The sequence below is a fragment of the Puma concolor genome, chromosome D2 (genome assembly GCF_028749965.1).
Source record: "Puma concolor isolate L17-30 chromosome D2, mPumCon1.1.hap2, whole genome shotgun sequence".
NCBI classification, from domain to species: Eukaryota; Metazoa; Chordata; class Mammalia; order Carnivora; family Felidae; genus Puma; species Puma concolor.
Genome location: NC_141677.1, coordinates 63,409,222 through 63,415,221, shown reverse-complemented (window position 1 = coordinate 63,415,221; position 6,000 = coordinate 63,409,222). Strand labels below are relative to the sequence as shown.

Genomic DNA, 6,000 nt, shown 5'->3' with positions numbered 1-6,000 from the left:
GGTAATTCCTGTGCCATTTATTTGCTCCAGGCCTTGGTGTCTGCTTTTATTTTGATTAGCTCTATTAAGGGAGAGGGAGAGGCAGAGAGTGAGGTGATAAGCACACCAATCTTGCCGCCTTTCCTGCCTGGGTTTGATGCCCACTCCACCCCTTTATTAGTTTTCAAGAGTTAGGTTACCAAAGTACCACGGACTACGTGGCTTAAACCACAGAAGTTTAGGGCCGCCTGGGTGGCTCAGTCAGCTAAGTCGCCGACTTCAGCTCAGGTCATGATCTCACAGTGCGTGAATTCTGTGCTGACAGCGCAGAGCCTGGAGCCCGCTTCCCCTTCTGTGTCTCCCTCTCTCTCTCTGCCCCTCCCCTGCTCTCTCTCTCTCAAAAATAAATAAACATTAAAAAAAAATTTTTTAAGGAAGTTTATTTTCACAGTTCTGGAGGCCAGAAGTCTGAGATCAAAATGTCAGCTGACTTGGTTCCTTCTGAAGACTATAAGGGAGAATCTATTTCATGCCTCTCCTCTAGCTTCTGGATGGTTTTGCTGGCAATTTTTGGTATCCTTGGCTTGTAGAAGCATCTGTTCCATCTCTGCCTTCACCTTCCCATGGCCTCCTCCTTGTGTGGTGCATATCTGTGTCCAAATTTCCCCTCTTTATAAGGACACTAGTCATACTGGATTAGGGACCCACCCTATTCTAATATGGCCTCATCTTAATTGAACTAATTACAGCTGTAATGGACCTATTTCCAAATAAAGTCATATTCTGAGGTACTGGGGGGTGAGGTTTCAACATATGGATTTATGAATTAATAATTCAATATATGATTTCTTATAAAACTCTATAAATTATAATAACCCCTTATTAAACTGTGTGAATGTAGGCAAGATCCCTTTGTGTTTTAGTTCCCTCATCCGTAAAATGCAGTGGTGAAAACTTCTTGCCTCCCTTATAGAGTTTGAAGAAGTATTACATTAGTAAATATATAGAAAACACTTAAACGAGTTCTTGGCACAGAATAAACGTTAAATAAATGCTTATTAATACAGATACTAAATGAAAAAAATTAAGGCACATTTTTTACTAACACAGGGGTCTTGCTTAGCTCTTTTTTTAGAAAACTAACTTTTTAGAAGGACTTTTAGCACATTTATGATACAATGCAAATTAACCTTGTACATTTAAGTCTCTGATTGGCCAACCTAAAAACTTCATGACTAGTGTAACATTTTGTTGTAATGATTTGAAAGATCCAATTCAACAATAAAGTAAAAGGTTAATTGCTCAAAAGAAGAAATTGAAAAAAACATATATTGTCCCAGGAAACTACTGTACTGCTGTGCATTATAGTGGTTCCTCTCCAGGCCCTCTGTGTTTGTGTTCATAATGTGACCATCTGGATACCCACTGCTGTTAGCCACAGGTGAAGGGCACAGTATTTCACATTTTTGCAGTTGTGATTGTCAGTAATTAACCTGAGGGGGCTAACTCGAACTGATTCTGCTGGTTAAAGGTCAAGAGTTGGAGGTCACAGTGATAAGAAACAGTGTTTTGCCTTCTAAGCACCACCATATACACTCACTTGATACAAGTGACTTACTGACCATATACACTCACTTGATACAACATTCTTTTGTGACTTGTCAGGAATGTAATTTGAATAATATTATACTTTTTAGAACACGATCAATTAAAATTAATAAGGTATTTTTATAGAGTAAGTTAGGAATATTGAAGTCACATGAAGTGTTTCACTCATTATTATTTTAATTAATTATATTTAAAATCTCTTGAAAAATTAGGGGCCCTTATCTTCTTACAGAATTAACATTCTGTGACAGTCTATGGCAGGCTTCAACAAAGAGATTCCATGGAAAAATACCAGTGGAATGAGAATGAATTAGTAAGGCCCAGAATGAGGTCAAGTGAAAAAACAAAAAAATCATTATAATCCTTACAATAAGAAGCCATACCATACAGGAATAAATGGTCCATAAAGAAAGGAGCTTGAATAGCAAAAAAAACCACAAAAACAAAAACGAAAAACGGGGGGCGGGGGGGGGGGGGGGGGGGGAGGGGAACAGGGATAGAGGGATACTAAAGTGTACCCTGAGTACAATGGATAAATAATTTGTGGTGTATTCATATGTTCATATAATGGCCAACTATCCAACAATGAAAACTAATAAACTACAGCTACAACTATTAACATGAATGCATCTCGAAAACATAAGACTGAGTCACAAAAGCAAGTCACAAACTAATATACGTGTCATGACTAATATATTAACTTTAAAAACATGCAAAATGACACAGCATGTCAGTTATGGCACATGCATATGTGGTAAAATTGAGAAGCAAGCAACCATAATAAACAGAATTCCGGTGAGTGAATACCGCGGGATCCAGGAAGAGAAAGAAAAAGAGAAGGCACGTGACATGGTGCGGTGCTTGCAGGGCCTGGTTATATTCTGTTTCTTACGCTGGAAGGTGGCTTCTGGACAATGGAACTGAGGTAGGAAACAATGAGTTGAGAAGAAATGAGATGAAGACTGTCTTCATTTGAAAACCTTTCTATGTAATCTGAGTTATTACTCTATGCTATATATCAAAAAGAATTTTTTTAAGAAACTGGTTTTAGGGAAGAGGATGGACCTAAGATGGCGGCGCCCACGGGCGCCAGGAGGAGCTACTCTTGTCGTGGAACAGAGCGGTGTGGGGGCGCTTGCGAGGCCAACTCCACGCTTTCCGGGGACACCCACCGGCCTATGGGGCCGAGGCCGCGGCCTACGGCAGGTGCGTGCAGGCGTCCACAGCCCCGGGAGGCCGCCTGACTAAGGACCTCTGCGCGCAGGAGTTCAAGGCCCTGCGGAAACGCTTCGCTGCCCTGGCCCAGAAGACGCCGAGGGGAGGCTTTCGGGGTGGAAGAGCCAGCCCTGCACTTCTGTTTGCTGTGGACTGCCACAAGGGCAAAGGTCTAAAACATCTAAAGCTTTTAGAGCTAAAAGGACTGCAGACTTTTCCGGGCAAGTCGTGCGCAGAGGGGGATTTGGTTTTCCTGCATCGTGTGTGTAAGGTTTCTGATTAAAGAGGCAGTGAAGAGACAATACTGACCATGGCTGATCAAAAAACGAAAAAGAAACTGATTTTTAAAAGGACAGGTAAAAAAATAAGAGCAAAACACCAACCTAACGACTTTTTTTTTTTTTTTTTTTTTTTTTTTAATGTTTTTTCTTGAGAGACAAAGGGCGTGAACAGGGAAAGGGCAGAGAGAGAGGGAGACAGTCTCAGAAGCGGGCCCTGTGTTGAGAGCACAGAGCCCCATGTGGGGCTGGAACTCACCAATTGCAAGATCATGACCTGGCTGGAAGTTGGCTGCTTAACCCACTGAGCCACCCAGGTGCCCCCCAACCTAACTACTCTTAAAAGGGACTGTAGGGGAGAAAATTTTGCCACCCCAAAATGTGTTTCTTTGGCATATGGATTATTTTAGGCTGATTATTTATAAGAAACAGAAGGCTCAGGAAGAACCTTTGACCTTCTCCCTGAATACTTGAAAGAATTTGCATGAAAGACCTGTTCCAAGAAGGGAGCTATTATCATAAATAACAGCCTAAGATGAACTAGGTGTGGTAGACAGGAAGAAACATAGCAAAGTTTGTTTTTAAAATTCCTCTCTGTGTCTCATTCTTTTTGTATGGCCCCACAAACATTTGTTTAGGAAGCATTTGCTTTTCATCTTGTTTTCTGGAAATTGTCTCCTCCCCTTAAAGCCCCGGATCCCTACCCCCTTCTCAGTTCAAGATGAGGTATATACCTCATTTTGCCTATTTTTGGAATCTTTCATGTTTGTGTGGATTCCCCAAACATACATAATTAAATTTGATTTTCTCCTATTAATCTTTCCCATGTCAATCTAATTCTTAGACCAGCCAAAAGAATCTAGAAGGATGGAGAAAAATTTTTCCTCCCCAAAAGCATGAAGTAGTTTTATATATAGTGATGCAGAAATACGTTCAAGGTATACTGTTAAATGGAAATGTAAAATAGCATATAGGATATAATTCCCTCTGGTGAATGCATGCTGCCTGCCAGGTGTCTGCTAAATGTTCTACATGAAAAAGTTTTAATTAAACTTTAAATAAAAGTGGGGCGCCTGGGTGGCGCAGTCGGTTAAGCGTCCGACTTCAGCCAGGTCACGATCTCGCGGTCCGGGAGTTCGAGCCCCGCGTCGGGCTCTGGGCTGATGGCTCAGAGCCTGGAGCCTGTTTCCGATTCTGTGTCTCCCTCTCTCTCTGCCCCTCCCCTGTTCATGCTCTGTCTCTCTCTGTCCCAAAAATAAAATAAAACGTTGAAAAAAAAAATTTTTTTAAATAAAATAAAAAAAATAAACTTTAAATAAAAGTTAAATAAATAAAATTAAATTAATAAAAATTAAATTAAATAAGAATTAAATAAATTAATTAAATTTAATTAAAATTTAAATTAAAAATTAATAAAACAAAATAAAGAATTAAATAAAAATTAAATAAGAAATACTGTTAATATTACCATCTCATGGATGAGGAAACTCAGGGACAGAAATTAAGTGGCTTTCCAACAGCAACATACTTCTGAATGGTGGAATGGGTCTTTAAATTCTGAACTGACATCACAGTCTGATCTCTTAACTACTGCCATATTTCATTAATTCTAAGCTGTACATTTCTCCACTTTTGAACACTTCTGAAAATTGGGCTATATCTTAAAATCACTGTAGGCTTGGTGCAATCCTGACATGGATGTTATTGCTTGTGCTTGAACTTTGCAGGGTGGATGCCAATGGCTTGAAAGAAAATCCCAGAGATAATAAGAGGGCACCCTTTTTCCATTATTAAATGAAATGCTCTTATTGGCACAGAGGACAATGCAGGGGGTGGGGAGTGGCAGATGAGGTAGTGGTAAATGAATACCTATGACTCTGACTTGAGAAATTGTTCAAAATAGCTGGGTTGTAAAAGTGAACAAGTTGTAGGAAAACCTTAACTCACATCATTTATATTTTCTTCTTTTTTTTAATGTTTATTTATTTTTGAGAGAGAGAGAGAGAGAGAGAGAGAGAGAGAGAGAGAGAAAATGAGTGGGGGAGGGGCAGAGAGAGAGGGAGACACAGAATCTGAAGCAGGCTCCAGGCTCAGAGCTGTCAGCACAGAGCCCAACTCAGGCCTCTAACTCACTCACTGTGAGATCGTGACCTGAGCTGGAGTGAGATGCTTAACCAACTGAGCCACCCAGGTGCCCCTATATTTTCTTGTTTATACTTACACAAGAGAGTAATATAGGATAAAAACCTATTTCCTTTTTCTATGTTTATTTATTTTGAGAGAGAGCAGGGAAGAGGGACAGAGAGAGAGAGAATCCCAAGCAGACTCTGCGCTGTCAGTGCAAAGCCCAACTCAGGGCTTGATCTCAGGAACCTGGAGATCATGACCTGAGCCGAAGAGCTGGGTGATTAACTCACTGAGCCACCCAGGTGCTCCAGGATAAAAATCTATTTCTAGGTAAGTTTCAGTTCTTTTATGATAAAAATATAAATTTTAAAGAGCACTTTCAATAAATATAAAATAAAAATTCTGAGTGATGAGAAAGGATTCTTTTGTAATTTTTTGGTAGATTTTACCCCTTAATAATTTTATCTGAAATTTGATGAAATTCAGTATGTCTTGCTCACAGTTACCTCTAATGTACTTACTGACTTTTTTTAAGTCATTTTTAAATCACATTTTTAAAGTGATCACACACACACACACACACACACACACACACACACACACACACACCCCTGAGACTTTATTTACCCTACCCTGTGGGATGCTTTGTGAGATTTTGTTTATGTTCTTTCAGTAACAAAAAGCTGTTGGTCACAACTTAGTAAACAAATCATACAAATCACTAAGGTGTTACAACCCATAACTGCTCTAGAACACAAACGTGTTACCAATGCTAATGAACAATTCAAGGGAA

General features: G+C 39.7%; 1 protein-coding gene across 1 annotated transcript in view; it reads left to right on the top strand.

Annotated features, from left to right (window-relative positions):
* Positions 1 to 5,097: 5,097 nt before the first annotated feature.
* Positions 5,098 to 6,000, top strand: part of CFAP43 (cilia and flagella associated protein 43) — a 132,270-nt gene continuing 131,367 nt past the window's right edge. The window contains exon 1 of the mRNA XM_086680800.1: positions 5,098 to 5,537. The gene's annotated coding sequence lies outside the window, so the exon portion shown is untranslated. The remainder of the gene's footprint in view (positions 5,538 to 6,000) is intronic.